The following is a 21321-nucleotide window of genomic DNA, read 5'->3' as shown; positions in this document are numbered from 1 at the left end:
GGGAGGTTTTCCACTCTAGGAGTGGAACGCTACCCCATAGTTATGGGGTCTAATATGAGTGGTGACAATGATGAGTGATGACGATGAGAGATGACGGGAATGATCGGAGCGGCGATGACGATGCTGAACGTGATCGTGATGGTGAGAATGTCCGAGAGCGCTGCTGGGGTCATAATGAGTCCTCTAGGCCTGTCGCCTCAACAAAGCCAACTACATGACGTAAGGCCGCCCTGGAGTGGGCCGCGGTGTCCCAAGGGCCGAGTATGGTCGACAAGTTGAAGGGGCGGCAGCCAAGGGTGGCAAGCTGTGACTCCAGTGTACGCCTCTCGTTGATATAGGTCCGGCAGCGGAGGAGTATGTGTTCTACGTTGGCAGGTACACCACACTCGTTGCACATAGGGCTAGCCTCACAGCCTAGCTGGTAACGATAGAACGGAGTGAAGGCCGCATTCAGACGTAGGCTGTGGATGAGCGACTTCAGAGGACGAGGAAGCTTTGCAGGCAGCCGGTATGACAGCGTTGGGTTTACACTTCCCAAAGAGGACCTAGTTGGAATGTCATGTTGCCACTGTAGGTTAGACCAGGAATCGGACAAATGCCCGAGGAGGGATCTTTTGTCTCCTCTCGAGAGTATAATGGGCATAGAAGGCCGTTGTTGAGTTGCAGTTGCAGCGTCGGCCTCTTGGTTCCCAATTATTCCGCAATACCCTGGAACCCACTGAAAGGCAACGGAGTGAGAGCGATCTTGTAGGGACTTCAGGGCGCACAGGATATCTATCACCACTGAGGAAAGGGAACCGCGGATGCCCATGTTTTTAATGCACAGGAGAGCTGCTTTGGAGTCGGTGTAAGTTACCCAGCGCCGCGGTTCACAGTCTTCCGCATATGTCAAGAATAACAAGATAGCATAAAGTTCAGCGGATGTCGATGAGGTACGGTGAGATAGACGACACCCACGTGTAACGGACTCTGATGGAATGGCAAAGGCTGAAGATGAAGTGTCCCTGGTCGACGATCCATCCGTGTATACAGCGGTACTGTTGCGGTTTTGAGCCTCGATGAAGTCAAGGGTAAGTTGCCTAAGGATAACATCAGGGTAGCTCTTTTTGTTGTTCTTGAGGCCGGGTATGGAGACAGTGACAGGCGGCGATGACAACGTCTATGGAGGCACTTTGGGTGCTGTCGGGTCGACTATGAATTTGGGGAAGCTTTCCGCTCACAAAATCATTTGCACCCCATAACTCTTTCCCAGTCACAGTTCTTACCGCAAATTGTCTGTTCATTTGGAACACTAGTAAGTTGTAGATGCCATGAGTGAAGAAAATACCGAGTTTTATGAGTGAACAACTTTATTTCCGTGGGGAAGGAATCTGTTGATTTTATGAGTGAATTTAATGAAGAAAATACCGATCCGCTTAAATTAATAAGTTATAGTGTAAGTAAGAAGACATGAATTATACTTACAACGAAGTTTTAAGAACGCCTGCATATTTTTTTCGCCAACATCACCGTCAACAGCCATCTTGGACTTGACTGACCCTGTACTTGCTCTGATGCTAGATTGTTGACAAAAATTCAAGCAACCGCAAAAAGATACAAAAATTGAGGCTTAAATGAGTGTTGCCTACATAACATAAAACAGGTAATTTTAAAGCAGGCTGCATCGCATTGAACAAAACAACCTATTTCGTTCCTTCTTCCAGAACCTGTACCCCTCATAGTAAAATTGACTGGTGCCTCAGGGCTACAGACGTTTCCATTACTTGCATTCTTCTCTTTCACTTATCTGCCTCAATTCATTCCAACATCGCGCGCGATCAGAATTTGGCTTAGGCGGTTCATTCACAGTTCACGAGGCCTCACTGTATCTATTCAACCCTATTTCGTTAGCTGGATCTTTGCCGTCGTTAGCACTTTCACAGCTAATTGAAGAATCCCATCTAATCCATTAGAGACGGACTGCTTAAAGGCCCTTCGCGAGAAGTCTCGGTGTTCCTTCGCTGCCACAATTAAGTTAGAAAAATTACGCCTCAATGCAAACGAGCACCGTAGCAATCGATCTTAGGCTCTCGCTTCCGTCAAGCCATCTTGTGGTGAACGCCTTGTCTTTTTGTTTGTTTCCTGTTCTAAATATGTCACGTGTTCCACGATTCACTGGTTAGTCCTGCATTGCTATTCATTGAGTGAAGAATTAAATAAGACAAAGCATTAGTCCGTCTTTGCCGGACTCGTACGTAACGCGTTACAAGTAATTCCGTTACTACTAATCAATTTTTGAGCATTGATTGATTGATTGAGTCAATTTGCGAATAATCGATTAGTTTTGCGAACAAGTGTTTTTCTAGTACTTACTCTGACTACAATTTCGCGTAATTGACTACCGACTAATCGATTGCATTTCGACTAAGCTTCATTCATAGACGAAAGCAATCCACAGGGTCCACCACAGCCTTTCTTATCGGCTTTGCTATTGCACTGCAATAAATGAAGGTAACTGTAATAGCTGAGTCACTTGGAATTTCCAAGTTATAATGTAACGCGACCGAGCGCTTACATTGCGGAGGTCTTCAGGGTCAACGTCTTGGCAGGAGATGCACAAAGACGGAGGTTGCGCAACAACACTGAGTCGACGATTAAGACGAAAATAATTGCTTGTTTAAATGGATCATGTGTTTTACACAAAGAAAAGCCTTTATCCTGTTCAAAGGCGACGAACTCCAATCTCAGAAAGCACGTCAAGGTATGTGTAATTTCAGGATTTTTAACTTTTTTTTTTACCCACATGAGTTACTGTCGAACGTAACGGTCAACGTAACGCTTTACTTTTTTAGCCTTTACTTGCTTACATTTTAGTCGAGTAATATGTAACGGTAAGAATAGTTTTGCCACACGAGCAATATAATAACGGCAATCAATTACCGACTAACGTGTATAAGACTTTTTCAGGTAACGTGTAAAAGTCTGAAGTCCAGGCCTCTCTGGCAGTGTCCTGTAAAGTGTGCTCTCACTGCACCGTCATAGTGTACGCCTGGGAAACAACTAAGCAATATCTCAGCCCCTGGCTCTAATGAGCACCATGGAGAAAGAAGGCTAGGGGGTGAAACTCCAAGTAACACCTGGTGACTGGTCAATCACTTCTGCTTCTAAGAGCGGCCTCCAAGTACTACGCGCCTGTGTAGACACCAGCGGTCTTGTGGTCATAGCGTACGACATTGTCTTATCGTACAATGCCGCTATTGCAAAAGGGGCACACAATCGAGCTCCAGTGGATCCCCGGTGACATCGGCATTGCTGGGAATGATGTTGCTGACAGAGAAGCAAGTGATGCTCATCAACGCGGTCCCGCGCGAAAAATATATTTCACTTCTGAGGATCCAGAACGTATGTTGTGTGTCATCCAGCTTGGTTCAGTTCGGAGTCAATGGTCGAGTTCCGCGGAGCCGACGTCGCTGCTGCGCAAAACTGACCCCTAACCTTTCTTACCGAATCCCTCCGCGGATGTCCCGGCCGCTCGAAACTTTGTTTCACAGATTTCGACTCAATGTCACATTGGCCAACACAATTCTGTTCAAGATAAGCACTCAATCTTCGTCGCTGCGTTCAACATGTGTTGTGCGTGAAGATCCCAAACGTATTCTTCTCGAATATGCGCGGTTTCACACGGTTTTTTGAATCTTCGAAGATCCCTGGACTGTCTTGACGTTATGTCTTGTCTTTGACGTCGTGAAAAGTGTCAGGGCGCACAGCGCTCACTCATATCCCTTTCGTTAAGAACATAGCAGAGGTCTCGTCTTTTCGGACGCTTTTTTTTTCCTTCCCTTTTTCTACCTCTACTAGATCTGGAGTAGCTTGTCCCGTGGTGAGCGGGCTTACATCTCCATATTTTTCTTCTACCATCATCATCATCATCATCCCCCCATAGAAGCAAGCGCCGGCGCGCGACCAGAGAACGTCAGACTGGGAGAGGGAGCAAAAGGCAGACAGCCAGCCAGCGACCCGCATCGTTGCTGTCTCGTTTTGCGCTTTTACATGGAAAAACTACGGGGAAAGCAGTGCTCTTCGCGACTCGTACGCAGGGCCGGTGATGGTGGGGGGGGGGGGGGGGGTTGAGTAAGGCGACCGCCTTAAGCCCGGCGCACGAAGCCCTCAACCAGGGATTACTTTATTACTTTTTTTTAAATATCAAGTATGCACTTAATCGTGTGAAACAGGCCCCGCGATTTGCCTTTGCCTCAGGCCCTGCACACCCCTAGCACCGGCCCTGCTCGTACGGGAACTCCTACGGATGGTAATCTGCTGAGGAACTTAAATTATAATCACGAGGTGGAGGGAGTATAGGAGACTCAAACCGCCGAGCCAACGGCTCATACCAAGCTCAGCCCGAGCTCATACCAAGACATATCGGGACAACTGACACCAAGCCAACTCATACCAAGCGAAGTCATACCACACTCAACTTTTTTTTGGGGGGGGGGAGGGAAGAGGACGTTTTGGGGAGTAGCTTTTCAAACTCAAAACTCAAGTCACGCCGGAGAAAGGCCCCCCATATCAGAAAAAAAAATGTCGCAGAATTTAATTTCACATATACTGAAGCAAATATAAGAATACCACAAAAGACATTTACCGGAGCGCACTGAATGATAGTTAAACCGCACTACAATGGTTATTGCCAATAGGGAATCTTGGAAAGCAATCAAATCGAAATTCTCCCATTGTCCCATATTTTCGTTGTCGTGTGAGATACTAAAATCGCTCCTCAATTTTTGAGAGTACGCCTGGCTGCTCGCAAGAATAGGAGGCTTATACCTCGATGATCTTACTCGTGATCAATCGAGGTGGTCGAGAAGCCGTTCGGGAGAATGAGATCAATTCACTCGACGTGCAGGCTGTTGTTTAGTTCTTCCCGTCGTACTACTAAAGTTCTACACGTCCGTCTTGCCTTCATGAAGGATGGGTTGCTAGGCCCTGTTTGGCGCCTGTCGCTCAAGGGCATCGCGAAAACAACTCCCGGAGAAGCGTGCCGATTGGCAACTTGCGGATAGTATTACAATGGGCTGGAATATGGATTGAGCCTATTGATCACCTACTCAAATAATCAGTGTTTTAAGTGTTCCATGCGACGACGAAAATGTGGGACATTTTCGATTTGGGTTCCTTAAAAAAATTCCCTATTTCCCGCTACAATTGCAGTGAGCTTTACTATCCTTCACTGTGCATGTGTGCAAATGTCATCTCTGGGATTCTTACCAGGGAGAGGGAAAAAGGGCAGACAGACAGGCAGCCTCTACGGATATTAAATTACTGAGGAACGTAAATTATCTTCGTCTCGATAATAAGAGTCACACGTGCCAATTACAGAGCTCTTCTTGTTCAGCGCAATCCAAGGGAAAGAATTCCGTTCTGTCGCCTCTCGGCTACGTTGAGCAGACGACGGGGGCGCGATGACTGAAGAAGTGCTTTATGTTTTTGTGTTTTTTATTCTGACGGCGGCTTTTGCGCGACTTCTGTCAATCGTGCAGCGTACCCGCCTTCAAGGAGTGCACGTTTCTCGATCATCAGAAAGCCCTACACTAGCTGGAGGCACTGGGAGACGCAAACCGCCGAGCCAACGGCGACCACCTAGCTCATACTGCTGACCATGCAGCTCATACTGCTGATGCTGACCATGCTGAGAGCGCCGTGCAAGGGACAGCACCACTTAACTCCAAGCTTCGTACGATTTGCGTTCTCGTGTAACAGATGGCGCTGCGGGGCGGAGCGCCGCTCCTGATACATTGTCTGGTCGCGGGAGAGTGTGAAGTTTCACCTCCTAGCCTCCCTTCTCCGTGGTTAGTACACACGATGTAACCAAGCAACAGAACGGTTTCGGCACGGTGGTACTGATCTTCCATGCTTACGGGTGCAACAAACACAAGGGGGAAAGAAAAATAAGGAGGGAGTGTGACGTCATTCGATGCGATCCCGGAATTTTGGGTGAGGAGAAACAACTGGGACAAACAATTCTCCTCTCCCAGCTCGCCGCAGCGCGGTTTCACCAACGCTGGTTAACTTCGAACTGAGATCGAGGTTGCTAAAGCTTGAAGTTAACACACAACTCCTTTTTACAAGCACTCAAGGTGGGACACATGATAGTTCCGGTTTGTAATGGAGTGCGGTGATAGTGAAGCGAGCCCTTCAGGTTCACTTATGTACAGATATCGGGAAGATCGTAATGCATTGAAACGTGAAATGAGGGCCGCAGCACCGCAAGCAAGTAGACAGCAGCGACTACAAGGAAAACCCAAGTATAGGTTTGTGCTGGGTAATGTACGAGGGGCGTTCAAGTCAAACCGGGACTTTCTCCCTCCTGAGTGTACCAAATGGCTCGCGCTACTTCTTTTCCATCATTTTCACACGCGACAGGCCTCCGCGTTCACCACGTGGACCACCGTGGTGGTCCAAAGTTTGTGCAAAACGGAAGACACGTGCTGGACAAGATGGCCGACAACGAGGTGAGCGCGCACATAGAACAGCGAACTGTCGTGAAGTTTCGTGAATGAAGGCGTAAAGTCATCTGAAATTCACAGAAGACTTCAGGCTCAGTAGGGCCACGATACACTTAGCCGCAGCAAAGCGTTTGAGTGGTGCAAACGGTTCCGAGACGGCCGTACATCCGTGCAGGACGATCCCAGCAGGGGCGGCTCAGAGTCCAGAGTCAGAGTTCCTGAGAACATCCAACTTGTGGATTCTCAAGGACCGACGGATAACACGTCTCGAACTGGCTCGAAAGACGGACCTTTCTGTGGGAACGCTGAACACTATCATTCATGAACACCTCCAGTTTCGGAAAGTTAGTGCCCGTTGGGTCTCGAGGCAGTTCTCCGTGTTTGACCGGCAGAGAAGACTGGAAATCCCCCAAGTGTTAAGGCAACCGTTTCGACACTGAAGGACAGCCGTTCCTTAATCTGATCATCACGTGCGATGAAACGCGGGTGCACCATTTCACTCCTGAGTCTAAACGCGCATCAAAACAGTGGAAGCACCCGGTCTCGCCATCTCTCAAGAAGTTCCGAAGCACCTCGTCTGCTTGTAAGGTCATGGCCACGGCTTTCTGGGACAAGGCTGGCGTTGTTCATGTTGATTTTCTGCCCAGTGGTACCACCACCAATAGTGCATATTACTGCCAGGTTCTCAGGGATGTGCATAAGGCGCTGAAGCAAAAGCAGCCGGGCTTCATCACCAAAGGAGGCCTCCTCCTACAGGACAATGTACGCCCGCATACCGCGCATCTCACGACACGCACCTTACAGGAACTTGGCTGGGAGTTGCTGCCACATCCCCCTTACAGTCCAGACCTCGCCCCCACCGATTTTCATCTCTTCGGGCCACTGAAGGCGTTCCTTGGGGGCCGCCACTTCAGCTGCGATTACGAGGTCAAGAATGCGGTCCGATCATGGCTGCTACGCGCCGGTAAGGATTTCTACGCTGCTGGCATCCAAGCCCTCGTGAAACGCTGGGACAAGTGCATTAGTGCCAGCTGGAGATTATGTTGAAAAATAAAACTAATTTCTCGCCTGTAAGTTTATTTTACTTTTGCGAATAATGAAAAGTCCCGGTTTGACTTGAACACCCCTCGTACATCATTTACTTCACCCATGAGGAGCCTTTATCTGCATCATCACTTAAGACACTCCGAAGAGCAAGCCACCTAATGCCAAGACGAGTGCCGAGGCAATACGATCTTGCGGCGGCGACTCAGACTACGAAACGCAAGAGTACTGCGCCATAAGTTATCGAGCGGGAAAAAGTTTCCACATACGTAAAAATAATACAGTAATTTCATCCCGTGCATACCAGCACTGTCGTTCGCGAGCGAATCACTGATCTCTATTGTAAAAGACATACATAGAGATCAGTGGAGCGAATCATGCATACATTGCTATTGAATCCACCATCCACCATCCTTTCCTTTCTTTTTTTCTAAATAAACATATCCCACCTCCCCACCATCCATCTCTTTTTCTTTTAATAAATAAAAACTGCATACACGAATTTTCCCCGGATAACCAAACGCCTTCTGCATTTTTTTAACTATTGCATAACGCGTGTGGACAGCGAAACATCAATTGCCAGACCATTCACTTGCTGATATCTATGACACGTCTGCTTTTATGCAAACATTTGACCAGAGCTGAATCCCGAATTTAGGGCCTTGACCATTGTGCGCTGCGCAACGATCCCCAAAGGAGCACTTGAGGGTCTCCTCCATAAATTTGTCGTGTTTGGCTGCGCCGTATTGTGCACATCAAGTAACATAGCCCTTGCGCGGGAGCGATGACCGTACATGGCCTGTAGCGCGCGTGAGAGGTCTTTGCTCTGCACGCTCTCTAGAATCCCCTTCCCTCCTTCAGAAAGACCGTAAAAGAATGAGTAATGATTACGTCACTCCGTGACGTGGAGAGGTTGCCTCAAGTACCGCCGGACCGTGTCCGTAGCAAACTAATTTTCACTGGGGTGAGAGAGGAGGGGGGCGGGCGGTAGCTGGGTTTTTGGAGCTGAGTAACACTAGAATGTGGGATCTGCTGCTCCATTTCTTTCAGTAGGTTCCCATGTCATCATCCCTTCTCCTTCATTTATTGTTATTGTTGTTGTTGTCTTTCAGAAGGGGAATATGCTGCTCTTCGCTTGAATGTCAGCTTTCATATCATAGCAATATGGAGGGCTGTATGCTGCAGCTTGACGATAGGATTGGCACGACGCAGGGTGGGAGTGTGGGAGTGTAATCAGGATTTCAGGTGGGAGTGTAATCAGGTGGGAGCGTAATAAGGGTGGGAGTGCAACATATTGGTTTTTGGGTACATATCCCTTGTACTTTGGATCTATCCGGTGATAGTCGCATGCGGAGTTTCGTCTTTAGTGCATCTGATTTAGTTTTCCGTGCACGGTTCGAGTACCTTTTAGGATCTCGCACAGCACTTTGAGCGAATTTTTCTTTCTGGGATGATATTCCAGTTTCATATTATCTTGACAAAGGTGAGAGGCGTGTGACTAAGCCTCCTAAGCTGTGACTAAGTTCTTTCTCCCACCGTTCACGCACTTTCGAGAACTTTTTGCATTGCCATGATAATAAGAAGAATTCGGACTTCATTTATCCGGATCCCGCGGTATCCGGACAAAAAACCCGTGAACGGATTTCGCCCCATGTATTTTGTTCTCGTTTATCCGGACTTCAGCTTCCGGACTGCGACGAGACTAGCAGGGAATAGAAATCGAAAATGCCCGTATTTATGCTTCAGTTATCCAGACCGACGTGTGTCACAGGAAACGCTGATTCCGCTTCCTCGTCCTTTTCATTGTGTTGGAGTTATCCCCCTGTCACACGTCAGCGACGTACATTCTTCCCCAGCGACCATGGCCATGCTGGATGCTCCACTTCCCCATTGTGCACAGCTGGGGCACATTGACCACTCCAGTCGCTTGGCGGCATTTCAAGGGGCCGTCAGTTTCCACCTAGTCTTGTGCAGAGAAACGGCGTAGACTAGAAATCAGCGATGCAAGAGTAGAAAGGACAACCCACACCTGAAGTTGCCGGATATCCAGCAGTGGGCCAACTCGGCGTCAACAACCCAAAGTCCACCATGGCAGATACAGTCAGCCCTCGATTTATGAACACCCTCGGTTCCCCGAAAAATCGTTCATAAATCGAGGGATTCATAAATCGAAAATTCCGTTAACTGAGTACTATCGAGCAAATGGAACAGTATTTCCGAGTTTGGATTGTGTTTGTAATGCCATATATTGTGTAATTTTGCCTTTGACCATTCCTTCTGCTGTATCAATCTCACAAAGAACAGACGTTAGCGCATTCACACTCTGTTTATTATGCAATACTAAATTGTTTAATTTTGCTTTGGACCATGCCTTCCGCTGTGTCAATCTTGGAAAGAAGAGATGTCACCACATTCGCACTGGACTGGTCTCGGATTTCCTCCGGGATTTTTAACCTCCGTTTATTAATCTCCGGGTGAGAGCGACCACCTTATTCATCAACTGAGGTCAGGAACACTTGGTCGGAACAAAGGTGCGACCCCGGAAAACCCGTTTGCTGTTCGGATTTCGAGGGGTTAAGAACCGAGGGTGCAATACCTGGAAAACGTTTTGTCCGTTCAGGCGCACGGAATAATCCCTTTGAAGGTTTCTGTTGACCTCGGAACGATTCGTTCATAAACTGAGGGCAAAAACGCTGGGCAACTTCTAGTTGGTTCCCAGAAATTCCGTTCATTATTCGAATATCGAGGTTCATAAAACGAGGGAAAATGAATGGAAAAAGTTTTGTTCCCCGTGCTCGTGTTCATAAAACGAGGAAATTCATATATCGAAGGTACATAAATCGAGGGTTGACTGTATACTGAGCCAATCGGACAAGTTGCTTACCACAGGAAAAGAAAACGTGAACGCCATGCGAGAGTGTGCCGGACGGGAAACAGCTGTCATTCGAGAGCTTTATGTGTCATCGTAAATAGACCTTGAACTTACAACGACAAGCCGGTTCGTCACCACCACCACCACAAGACTTGCCGGCTGTGCTGTCTGGGGTTTTCCCTGGGTTTTCCTCAGACGCTTTCAGACATACGTCGGCACAGTTCCCTTAGAAGTCGGTCCAGGATGCACATTCCCCAGGCCGACAACGGCGAGCCCTTTCATCATCATCATCACCACCACCACCACCACCTTGGACTTGGACCGGCGAACTCACGCATACTCTACTCATCTCCACCCTTCACCCTCCATTCGTCTTTTTTTTTTTTTGCTTTCTTCTTTTTGGCTATAGTCGTGACGACGCCCACTGCTGTGTGACCAACAATGGCGAGCCGATCCTGCCATTACCCCCCCCTCCCCCCTTCCTTGGTTTACATGGTCATTTATGGCATTTCGATTCCGCCGTTTCATTTATCCGGATTCTCCGCTATCCGGACGTTTTCGCCGGGAACAGCCTCGTCCGGATAAACTATAATTATTTATTATTATTATATTTTTGATTAGGTGCACATAAACAACCCTGAAAATCTGGGAAACGGTGCACCAAAATACAAGGAAAATATAAAACGAATACATTAGACATGAAGCAGCAAAAGTTAAATGTGAAAACAAAACGATCATAGGAAGCAACACGACAAGGGGAGATAACATAAACTATACATTAAGAATAGATTTGATAGCATTGGTAACATTAGGATACACTGCGAATATGTCAGCATCATGTTTCTTGTGATGATGTGGTGGTTGGGTTCGCGTGCATACACGTTGAACAGCCAGGGGAGCGTCCTTTGCCTTTGCTGAAGAAGACCGGAGTGGTAACCTCCGAGATGTTTCATTACATCCATGTAGGCGTTGCATTTGATGTTCAGCCGCTTAACTTCAATTGTCCAGGACAGGGCCCTGCTAAGGTGAACAACGAGGAACAACGAGGTGGTGACTCGCTAGATAGGTCCTACTATCAGGGTAAGCTTGATGTTACTGAGACGCTTGCGGGTCAAAAACATGAGCTTTTTCTTTTAATGGATGTATTAAATCTGCTTTCCTCAAAGAAATGCGTGGGCGCTTCTATGGCGTATTGCAGCCGTTCCCTAAGTGGCACTCATTGTCTTCCACATGCCCAGACGCACATGACAGCATCAGCATGGCAGCTTTGCGGCATATACGTTCAGCGCAACGCCTACTACAAGTTGGTCTACTGCACCGCTTTTAGTGAAGGGGGATATGTGATCATTTCAGATGGGAGAGAGCCCCGTTTGCCAATTTGTCTTTCAGTATCTGATGCAGTTCATCTGCTGTGGATGATGTCATATGGTACAGCCTGGAGCTTTTCGAGATGTCTTCTCCATAAACTGCGCTGGTTGAACCGGCTGCTGCTGTACAACCATCGTCAGTATCTTCTTTGCTGACTGGTGGACTTCTTCCACGTAGCTTAGTGCAATATGCTTTAGTGCCGATGTGCTTCTAGTGGACGTTCTTGTGCCCCAACAAGTACCAACCCTGATCGCACTGTTTTCAGAACTCCGAGGATTATTCTTGCATTGCGAGCGAGGATGCCTTCTAGAGTGTGTTGCTGCTTGGCGGTGAGATTCTGGATTACGACGGGGAGGCAATAGGCTATACTTCGCCCTTTCAGAGAGTTATGCAGAACTTGCAGAAATGCCGAGGCTTGCGTCTTCCTCCAGTGGTAACCTCCGAGGTGTTTCATTACATTCATGTAGGCGTTGCATTTGCTGTTCAGCCGCTTAACTTCAATTGTCCAGGATAGGGCTCTGCTGAGGTGAACAACGAGGAATCTGTGGGTGGTGACTCGCTAGATAGGTCCTACTATCAGGGTAAGCTTGATGTTACTGAGACGCTTGCGGGTCAAAAAGATGAGCATTTTTTTTTTTTTTTCGATGGATACATCCAATCCGCTTTCCTCAAAGAAATGCGTGAGCGCTTCTATGGCGTATTGCAGCCGTTCCCTAAGTGGCACTCATTGTCTTCCACATGCCCGGATGCCCGTGACGGCATCAGCATGGCAGTACAGTGAAGCTTTTGCGGCGTATACGTTCAGCGCAACGCCTTTCTGCTCGAAGCTGTTCATATTTGGTGCCAATGCTTGTATATCTTCTTGGGATGTGTACCCTCCTTGTAGTCGCTTTCATGTTGGACTTGATTGCTGTAGTAAACTCTTCTCCTGTAGGAGTGTCAGGTAGTGAGGATATGCTCCGCTACTGAAACATTTCCCAGTTGGTGAGGGAAACGGCTCTCCTTGTCTTCACTGTCCTTGTCTCGTCGCAGCGCACGATGAACGATGGTATATGATCATTGCCTCTTGTGTAAGGATCCGCATACCAGGTAAGGTTTTGCACAATATTCTGGCTGCATAGTGTTAAATCCAATACGCTTCCATATAAGCCACCACAAATAAATGTTACCCATCAGAACAAAGGATTGGGCTTTCCCGAACAGAGATTGTGCTTTTGAATAAGGAGTTCAACCTTCCGGCCCCGTTTGGTTAGCCCGGTACCTCCCCAGAGGGTCGAGCGGGCATTGAAGCCACCACACATTATGAACGGTTTGTGAAGACTAGTTAAGAGGCTGTCGAGGGAGCTGCTTTGGAACCTAGATGACGGGGGATTGTACACATTTGTCAAGGTGTAGCTGACCTTGCTGATCTTGGTCTTGCATAGAATATAGACTACGTGTTTCTGTTTTCTTCTTTCTTTCTTTTTTTGCAGCAAGATTGAATTTTTGTGCTTGATAACGTCCGATGTACTGCCAGTGCAGCTCGGGATATGTCTATAGAGGAGTGATACAGGTTATATTGCGAGATGCGGAATGTTGTGTCTATGGGGGGTTCCGGATAGATCGAGTATAGAGACAGGATATAGCGGTAGATAAAATTTCCTATGTCTCCAAATCTTTTCTCCAAATCAAGTCTCCAAATCTATGGAGTCGGAATCGGAGGTTGCTTGCGATTCTCTAAAGCTCCCTACTAATAAAGAGTTTTAGAGCATCGCACGCTATCGCCTTTGCGCACTTAAAGGATAGCGTGGTGGTTCTGCGCAACGCGCTCTTTATGATTTGCGCGTGCTCAAAACCAGCAACGCAAAGGCGATAGTGTACGATGCACTGAAACTCTCTGATGAGGCTACCATCACTCGAAATGCGATTGCATTTCATTAGCTCTTGGGTGGCCTTCATTACCTGGCTGGCCATTGTGTTCACCTGCAGGAACGAGACATCTCGTTTTACTGGCCGCAGTATAGCATGAATATCAGGTCTGCTGTTCTTTTTTTGCAACAACGGTAATATGAAGCCGTCGTCGTCTTCCATTGGGTGGCTGCCTTCACGAGTGCTTTCTTCACGTGATTGTAACGGATTTTGACAACGTGAATTCGTTCCAGAGCTGTCTGATGAAGGCTCGCGCTTATCAGTTTTAAAGCACTTGCACGCTAAAGAGGACCTACATGCTATTCAACAGCTCGCAACGCTGATTTAATAAAGAACAGTACGGCTATCCCTTCTTAGGTGTCCTGCACGCTATGGCCAAGGAGCACGAAACTGCTCTCACTTCTTGCACAACATACACTGCACAACACACGCTGTAAGTCGTTGCGCACGACGTAACTGCAAATTCCTGAGCCCTGAAAAGGTATGTTTAAACTGCAGCTAGGCCTAACGCAGGAGCTGGAAGAAATGTCGTCTTCATTCGGTATCTTCTTCTTCTATATTTCAGTGGGGAATGAGGTGGCGGGGAATATATTTAATGGTTGAAGATAAAAAAAGAAAAATTAGCCATACTATGGGGAATGACATCTCGCTGCTCGCTATGGGGATTCTACGTCATACGAACCTGATTACGTCACGCCAGCAAATCGGGCCGGGCCTCCAAGCCAAAACCTCAGCGCTTATGGCTGCTTTCGTAAATAGAGAAAATATCGTGCATGGCGGCACCTGATAAACAGCTCGACGAATCAACCAGGGTTCCGAACAATGTTAAAAGTCACTTCCTTGCTCGTTCCGATCATACGATATCACGCGATCAAATCTCACGGCGTGTGTCGTGTACTGTATAGTTCTCTATATCCTCTAGTTAACACATCTGCATCCAGTCCTGAAGAATAATTCTTGGTTTCACCTCGCGATACAACTGATCCTCGTAAACACCTGATTTAGCAGCATACTTCCCCTCCAAAAATTATTTCAAACGAACCCTGTACAAGACGGCCAACGGGAGCCCAGTAGCACCGTATAGCTACGTCTCGACCGTTAGAATAAGCTGCTCACCCTAACGGCTGCTCGACACCTCCCTCTTTCTCTCTAAAGTTGTGGTCACGTGCTCCTTGCTCCCCCTTCTCGTCGATTCCGCGCACCGCTCGCTCATCGGGCCATCCACCGTGAGCGCAGCAAACGCGCGGAACGAGAGGCGCAGAGCAGAGATCCCGTTCGGGCGCTCTCACCAGCGCCGATAGTGCTGACTCAGGGATGACCACGGAAACGTTACTTTATGGAAATCCATTTTCTCACTGCTCCGATAAGCCCGTAATGTTGCGCGCTCGCCTTCCTGGTTTCAGTCAACGTCTCTCGGCTGGTGTGACGAGGTGACTCACTTTGGGTGAGTGGCATCTCCTCCTTTATATGTTTACAGAATACGTCCCCCTTTTGTTGGGATTTGATGCGAGCGCAGTCACTTTTACTCGCTGTCAATGGTTTGTTTGTCTTGAGCGTTTTCTATTCTTATTACTAACCGTAATTGTAGTAAACAAACGTTGGTTTGGAGGTCCGTTAGCTTCTGGTATTTCCGAATTTCTTGCGTTTCTTCTTTCTTGCTTTTGAAGTTCACAATCTTATTAAATCGTATTGGCCGCGCGGCATTTCTTCGCGGTCCACCGGATTTAAATAATAAATTAAATGTCGCTTGAGGATTTCTGAGTCGAATTTATTAAACTTTCAATCTAGGAACCCGCATCTTCGTGCGTTTCTGCATAGTGTGGTGTAGTGTTTTTATGCAGAATGTACTTCTGAAAAAAATATTGCGAACACTTCAAATGGTCTAGATTGTTTTATGCTAAGAGTGGCATCGCCGGTGAATTTTTGTTTTCTAACTAATATATTTAACCACCGAGAGAGCACTTTTTCTTTGAAATACTGTACTTGTCATTTCTACGGTCATGTCTGTACATGTGTTCGGTTCGGTCAGATAACTATATATTCGCTTCGATTACATAGCTCATAACTCTCTCTCATCGGCTGCATAACTATGCATTTCATATACCTTTCGGCTGCATGACAATTCGCATCGTAGTAAGTAACTGGTGCGAGTGATGTGGAGTTGCGGGCCTCACACTACTAAAGCCAAAAATCTCCATTTTATTTTGTTCTTAAAAGCAACCAACCGTAGTCTCTACAGTTTTAAAATTATAATATTCGCATAGCCCTAGTCATCTCTTCTCGTCATACTTACATTTGAGGAGAGCTATTTTCACAGTCAAAGTATAATATGCAAACATTACAAACTCCTGCTACAGCACTTGAGATGTTCGTAGTTTGTACGCAACAAGTATTCCAATATGATTACACAAAAAAGGAAGCTATACTATTTCGCACGTGCTCTGGGGGCTCGTCGTGTTATGGTGCTACCAAGATTTTCAAGGTTGTTACGCTTTACTCACTGAAAAACGCCGAGGCGCAACATAACCATGCACGTATCTGGAGATAAACGTAAACATATATTCATGTGTGTACTGGTGACAACCTGAATTATACAACACAGGAATGACACGGTATCTGATAGTCACAGTCTGTTAGAGCTTCCTGACATCTGCTAGCCTCGTACTCGTTCTCCCTAGGCCAATTTCGTTTGCTTCATCGCAAGGTTGGAAATATATTCCGCGCCAGGGTCAGCTTATCACGCAATACTTAGTCGTCTTCCGGATTATCAAGGCTGGCCGTTATCGAAAAATTATGTAATTAGGTAAAAATGAGTGTTCCTTCGCAGAGAATTGCTCAACGGTATTAACCGGAAGTTGTGTTACAACACGAGCAAGGGACATTTAGTGAATATTAAGACAGTATAGCTATGCTTGCTGGTTTGAAACAACAAGAACTTTATTGTGAGATGATGAATGGGGAGTTTCATCGCCAGGGGCGATACTCTACCCCATTAAAGATGATAATGCGGGGAATGAAATAATGAGCCCCTTCACAATAAGGATCGAAGTCCTGTGGTATCCAGAAAGGTGAAGAAAACTTTGAGGGCAGAGCGTTGGTGGGCTGGATGTGGCCAGGGTCCAAGCAATTTTGTGAGAGAGACGGGGGCGAGAGTCCAGCTCGTTATGGGATCCGGAGAGTACGGTTCGGGAAGGTTGATAGTGGGCAATAGAGAAGAATGTGCTCTAGAGTTTCTACAGCACCGCAGTGACAGCGTTGGGGAGAGCCTTGCTGGTTTGAGAACTACATAACAACATAGGTTTCCTATCGCCACGGTAAGCTTTATTTCTTCATTACAAATATGACACCGTTCCTTTCCTTTAACTGGGGCTATCCTGTGTGCTGTGTTTTAAGCCGTTCTTTGTTCTTTTCGTTTTTCGCTTTTCTCAATGCATGAAAGAAAACAGCAACGAGAAAACACTACGAAATAATATATATTTGGATGATACTTGTTGCCACACGTTACTTGGAACCGTGCGCAACTCACTGGCATTGGACAAGTCATAACAGTTGAAAAGAATGATTCTAGATGAATGTCGGCAGTTCCCCTTAAAGTCGGCCCCGGACGCGTACTAACCCTCTTGTCCCTCACTCCTTCATGCTGTCCTCTCTCCATCTGTCCACGTCTATACCACAGTTGCTTCGCGGCGCTAACACGGAATAAAAAAAAAGAATGGAAGCTCCTGTGACTTCCAGTCTATTTTTGCCGTTACCGGAAAACAAAATGCGGTGTTGAAAAATTACAGTCCCATCTTCCCCGTTTTAGCAAACGGTTTCTATGGCATTCGCTGAACGCCAAACTCGCCGAATGCGAATCGACAGGCCGACCTGTTGCCCTTCAAGCAGTTTGTTGCATTTCACGTGTATCATGAACGTGCGACAGTTATCAATGTTTCAGCTCATTACGGCGCTCAACGCTGTGCCTGTTGAATCGGAGTCACCAATCTTGGAAGCTGTACGATTACCGGTTGTCCGATGTACAGGTGTTGGTTTTGATGTCACCTGTAGAAATAATATTGTCAGAATTCACAACTTTTTATCCTGCGTTTATAAAACGCTCCGCCGAATGGAAATTTACATTTGGCACCCATACATGACTTGCGTTGATGCAAATTTCTCAAACTTCAAAATCAGTCGACAGCTCTACACATCCCCCCTTCAACTTCTAGCAGAATCCCTCCGTTGTTCCCATTAGTACGGTTGTAAGGTGTTACAGTTCCATACTCGAGATACCCTAATGTTTCGTTCTGCCTCCCGAATGCACTCTGTATATACAGGGTGTTTGCTCCAACGTGTCCAGAAATTTTATTTAAAGAGAGCGATAACAGAGAAACTAGCGCTACTTTTCAGCTACTTGGCTAAGAAACAGGTGCTACTAGTGAAACAGTACCTGTTTCTTACTCAAGTAGCAGAAAAGTACTACTTGCTTTTCTCTTATCGCTCGCTTTAAACATAATTTCTGGACACGTTAGAGCAAACACCCTGTATATGATTTCCGACACAAACATTTCTGTAGCGGTTCTAAGGATTTTTGCCACACAACGATATATCTTCGAGGCTCCAGAGCGAGATGTCTTATTCCTTTATTATTTATTATTACTTAGCGATTAGTACTTATTTCGGTTCGAAATGGTTCAACGTTCACTGCTTGTTTCCATTGCTCATGAATGGACGGGTCCGAACAAATGTGAGCAAGTGAATGTGACTTCGTTCGACAGAGCTCGACCTTCGTTTACGAGGCAATCAGCGAGAACAATTAAATACGTTAAGAGTAAACTTTTGAACAATATCCAGCGCGCCTTGACTAAAAAGAAATTTCACCATCGTACGAGAAAATGCACCGAAACCAAACTATCAACAAAGTAACAACACATAAAAACCAACACATATCAGAACAACCAACTAACGAGAGAGAAAAAAAAAACTGCGTGCCAAAAAATTTTAATAATGTGATTTTCTTTGTATTTCATAGTTCTGTATTATGTTGAAGCAAATTATTGAGTAATGAGGACCGTGAGAATACGTGTTTATTCGAAGAAAAAGAGGAAAGATAAACCCAAGGTCGACTTGATTTTCCTTGACAAATAAATGGATTTCCCCCTGATTGAAAAAGATTGGAAAAAAGAAGAAAAGGACAAGTAGAAGGAAATGAAGAGAAGGGAAACAATCAGGGTGTTCCTCACTGATTCTCACTAATTCGACACTAATGAGCGACGAGTAGAGTCACTACAAAGTTTATTTAGTGACTCTAGCGAGGGGTATATTTATGCATTCGTAGTTCTTTGAACATGGAACTTTCCAATTATCATCAATTCATTGTGCAGTGTAAGCACGTGTGTTTGTATTTAAATGAGTGAGTGTGTGTCGTATTCTTTCCTAGGTGTTTATACATTGCTGCTGGTATGGAATTGCTAAATTGTACGAGGAAAAGTTAGGTGCCGTATACAACTAGTTTGAGCTGTAGTGTTCGTGTTATATCTGTGTGACGGTAAATGACGTTATAACGGCCCGTGCTCAGGCTTTTTCACGATGGAGTTACCGTTATTAATTGAAAATACTTAAATACTGGCCTAGCATATGTATGCTTCTCTGCAATGTGACGTTATTTTCTCCTTTTTATTGTTTATTTTTTTTGTAAATATGTAGGTGGCTTAAATTTGTTAAAGTGGTATTACCCCACACTAGGAGACAATCGCTGGGTTTAGAGAAAAAATATGATTTCGGTATGTGTAGTTGCTTCTAGCCGTTAGAAAGAAATGAAATTCTGCAAATATATACGCTGTTTTCAATATCTGTGTACATGCGTATCTCATTCTGATTTATTTTTATGGAGAGAGAGAGAGAGAGGCAGGTGGATTTTTGGAGTTGGAATGTCCCATGAATATGGGGTCTGCTACTCCATTTCTTTTAGTACAAGAATGCATAATGTAAAACCATTTTCTCGCTTGCTTCCTAGCCATTTTTTCATTGTCATGTTATTCTTCTTCGCTCGACTGTGAGCTTTCAGCGTAGCAATTTGGAGGGCTGTACGATGCAGCTTGACGGTACGGATGGGAGGGCGCAAGAGCACGGAGAGATGGGAGTGTAGTCACTCGGTTGTGGGATATCCATTGTACTTGGAATGTAATATATGGTGATAGTCGGCATGCGGAGTTTCCTCCTTAGTGCATTTGATTTACTATCTCTGCGCGATTCAAGTAACTTTGAGGAAATGTTAGCCGGGCTAAGAGGTGGCTAGCTATTCAAAAACAGACAGTGACTGCGACAACGTGACAATGTCACAGGAAGTTCATGAGTCCTGAAAGTCTGAGAAAACGGGGAAGACCCAACAGCAAGGGTCTTTAAGTGTACCTCTACAGAAGGGGTGACCAAGAACATTGTCAATTTGAGGTTTTGATTCTTGTCTTGGCGGAAAAGAAACAGGCTAATGTCATCAGTCCGGTTCGACATAAACATTTGATATCATTGATATAAAAATCAAGGAGCGAATACCCTAAAAACGCTATTATACCTTGACAGACGCCGATTTCAACGCTTTTTAGTTCAGACAATGCAATGACAGTAGTAACTATCTTCATGTTGGATGTATTGATTCTAGATATATTTTTGTAGCGCTTAATGAGATTAGAGTTTTTGATGACAGACAACTTGATTTTGTGAGCGATCGCAAAAGCCAATGAAGCACGAAATGTGATTTTTTGTCACCCCTGAGCGTTTTATAAATGTTTCAAAGACGAACGACGAAACTCAATCCGCATTAAGCGCTAGAAATCACTCAAAATCCACTAGCCAGAAGAATCGTATTTCACGTAAATTGGACAGTCGCTCGCAGCGGAGCTATACGATTTTAAAAATGTATGGGGAATCCCATAAACGCTGAAGGGTGTTGCTGCTTCTTCCCGTAACTATAGCTTTTTAAAATCACCCGCAAGATCCTTGCCCCGAATTGGCAAATCATTTTAAAGTTAATTCGCTAGCACCCCGACTGATATGGGAACCATTACTATTCTGATGATTTTATTTCAAATAATGTAAGGGTTAGTATTGCAATTTAAAGAAACAATAAAGAGAGCTGCGTTTCGTACTACGTAGGAAAGCTCTAGTTATATTTGTAAGTTGTTGCAATGCTTTCCCAACCCTTAGACTGCGTTCACACGGGCCAACTTTCTCCACCTACTCGAACCACCTTTTTATGACCAACTTCGAGACTCTGCCGTCTACTCTCTGCATTCACTCGTGCCAACTCGGCGGCTCCAACCACCGACCTATTTTGCGTCTGCTCACTCCACGATAGGGCCATGTTCCGTAAATTTTGCTTGTACTTTTCCGTGAAAGACATGTGTATACAAGCTTTGTTCTTTACCAATCCGGTCACAATAATTGGCTAACAGGAAGTGCAGAACATCTGAAATTTCATCGAGATGGACTTCCGGAAGACGCGTGAAGGAAATACGTCACGTATGCACCGCGTGCCAGTACTCCTAGTTGTGATTGGCTAGAATATTACCAACTTTCTGGAATTTTCGGTCGGCGACCGATTCGGAGGAACTCGAGTTGGTCGTGGTCGGTGGTGTCGGCCGACTCGGGCCAACTCCAAACTTGGTC

General features: G+C 45.9%; 2 protein-coding genes across 8 annotated transcripts in view; one reads left to right on the top strand and one right to left on the bottom strand.

The window, feature by feature from the left end:
* Window positions 1-21321, bottom strand: part of LOC135388830 (gonadotropin-releasing hormone II receptor-like) — a 774956-nt gene that overhangs the window by 565729 nt on the left and 187906 nt on the right. The gene's annotated exons all lie outside the window — the stretch shown is intronic.
* The window catches only part of LOC135388833 (oxytocin receptor-like), a 104193-nt gene continuing 97810 nt past the window's right edge, over window positions 14939-21321 (top strand). Inside the window, exon 1 of the mRNA XM_064618676.1 lies at window positions 14939-15121. The gene's annotated coding sequence lies outside the window, so the exon portion shown is untranslated. The remainder of the gene's footprint in view (window positions 15122-21321) is intronic.

The sequence above is a fragment of the Ornithodoros turicata genome, chromosome 3 (genome assembly GCF_037126465.1).
Source record: "Ornithodoros turicata isolate Travis chromosome 3, ASM3712646v1, whole genome shotgun sequence".
NCBI lineage: Eukaryota > Metazoa > Arthropoda > Arachnida > Ixodida > Argasidae > Ornithodoros > Ornithodoros turicata.
Note: the sequence above shows the minus strand (reverse complement) of the source record. Positions and strands in the feature narration are given on the sequence as shown.